The sequence below is a fragment of the Sardina pilchardus genome, chromosome 11 (genome assembly GCF_963854185.1).
Source record: "Sardina pilchardus chromosome 11, fSarPil1.1, whole genome shotgun sequence".
In the NCBI taxonomy this organism is placed as follows: Eukaryota; Metazoa; Chordata; class Actinopteri; order Clupeiformes; family Clupeidae; genus Sardina; species Sardina pilchardus.
In genome coordinates, this window is record NC_085004.1 from 974,402 (window position 1) to 976,901 (window position 2,500).

The 2,500-nt window shown below is 44.1% G+C and overlaps 1 protein-coding gene across 1 annotated transcript in view; it reads right to left on the reverse strand.

The window, feature by feature from the left end:
• Positions 1-2,500, reverse strand: part of fstl5 (follistatin-like 5) — a 172,095-nt gene that overhangs the window by 5,983 nt on the left and 163,612 nt on the right.

Sequence of the window (2,500 nt, forward strand, 5' to 3'; positions counted from 1 at the left end):
TAAAAGTTAACTCTGTGAATGTGAGTGTGTGAGTTTTAACCGTGTGAGTGTTAACTCTGCGGATGTGAGTGTTAACCTTGTGAGTATTAACTCTGTGGATGTGAGTGTGTGAGTGTGTGAGTGTTAACTCTGCGGATGTGAGTGTGTGAGTGTTAACCGTGTGAGTGTGTGAGTGTTAACTCTGTGGATGTGAGTGTGTGAGTGTGTGAGTGTTAACTCTGTGGATGTGAGTGTGTGAGTGTGTGAGTGTGTGAGTGTTAACTCTGTGGATGTGAGTGTGTGAGTGTTAACCGTGTGAGTGTGTGAGTGTTAACCGTGTGAGCCTCACATCAAGACACACTGGAGCACAACACGCTGGAATTACATTACTGCTCATCTATACACACACACGCACGCACGCACACACACACACACACACACTTCTGTCATTTCCTCTTTCTTAGTACGACCAGAAACACATTCAGCATGTTTTCCACAAATACTAATCGGTGAGTGAAAGTGTGAGTGTGTGTGTGTGTGTGTGTGTGTGTGTGTGTGTGTGTGTGTCCTTTGAGGGCTGTGTAAGCCATGTTATCATGCTCCAGGGGGAGACGGCTGTAAACTGCAGCTTTGTGTTCTGCAGATCCAGCTTGACAGCTAAAAGCCTCTCTCTGCAGCCACACACACACACACACACACTCACACTCACACACACACACACACACACACACACACACACACACACACATGGAGGGGGCGCAGTACCGGATGCCACCTCAGAGACCTAAACCCCCTCTGATCTCACCACACACACAGAGCCTGGATTTAGCACTCTCACATCACACACACACACACACACACACACACACACACACACACACACACACACACACACACACACATACTAGATCAGGGCCACATCAGGGCCATCTAGTTATGTGTGTCCCCTGTATGTATGGAAACGCCTGTGAACACACTGTTTCTGTCTGTTTTGCAGTGAAATATTCCCTCCTTTCAAAAGCAGGCGTAACTCAAATTGCACTTCAATGCATCGATAGGAGAACCTTTCAGAGCACACAGTCGCTATTCAGAACACCAGTTATGCTTCTTTGCGTGTGTGTGTGTGTGTGTGTGTGTGTGTGTGTGTCAGAAGCAACCTTTCGCTGGCCTTTCTAATGTCTTGCTTTCACTTTCACGTCATTTACTTAAACTTTACTTCCTGCTAGATTTGGCTACTAAATGTCACAGCCTACGTGCACCAGCTGCCTGAGATCCTCCGACACACGATGAGAACCAGAAGGAATCAAGCACATGATGAGAACCAGAAGGAATCAAGCACATGATGAGAACCAGAAGGAATCAAGCACATGATGAGAACCAGAAGGGATCATGCACACGATGAGAACCAGAAGGAATCAAGCACACGATGAGAACCAGAAGGAATCAAGCACACGATGAGAACCAGAAGGGATCAAGCACGTGATGAGAACCAGAAGGGATCAAGCACACGATGAGAACCAGAAGGAATCAAGCACACGATGAGAACCAGAAGGGATCAAGCACACGATGAGAACCAGAAGGAATCAAGCAGAGCGCCACTCAGCGCCACTCCACCCAGAGAACCCCATTGCTGTTGAAAATGTCGCATAGTTCTCCATTAAAGCCTACTGTACGCGCACAAGTTCCCCATTACTGCCTATTAACATGTTCTGTATAACCACTTATTACGGTAGAATACTGTTCCGCATAATTACTAATTACAATAGAATACTGTTCTGTATAACCACTTATTACGGTAGAATACTGTTCCGCATAATTACTAATTACGATAGAATACTGTTCTGTATAACCACTAATTACGGTGAAATACAGTTCTGTATAACCACTAATTACGGTAGAATACTGTTCTGTACAGTATAATCTCTCGTTATGGTGGAGGGCATTGTTTGCCTGATGAGCAGTGCTGGGTAACAGAATACATGTATGCCAGATTACGTATTTAAAATACAAAAATATAAGTTGCTGCATTTAAATACAGTTACAAATGAAATGGGTGTTATTCAGATCACAGTTACACTGACCAATTTGAGGGATTACATTTTAAATAGTCATCACATGTAGGCCAAGGCTTTTCAAACTCAAATGAAAAATGTTAAATATGTTCAACACACACTGTGCGTGTGTATGTACAGTGTGTGTGTATGTACTGTATGTACTGTATGCGTGTGTGTGTGTGTGTGTGTGTGTGTGTGTGTGTGTGTGTGTGTACAGTATGTACTGTACTGTATGTACTGTATGTGTGTGTGTGTGTGTGTGTGTGTGTGTGTGTGTGTGTGTGTTATAGTGACTGTTGTCACTCCGTAGAGGAGGAGATGTTGTTGTTGCTGTTGATCTCTCACTCTATTCTTCGCTCATTCCCTCTTCATCACACAATCTTCTTCTTCACTTATTTCTTTCTCTCTTCTCTCCTCATCATCAGTGTAGAAAAGTGCATACACACACACTTGCTGTCACACTGGTG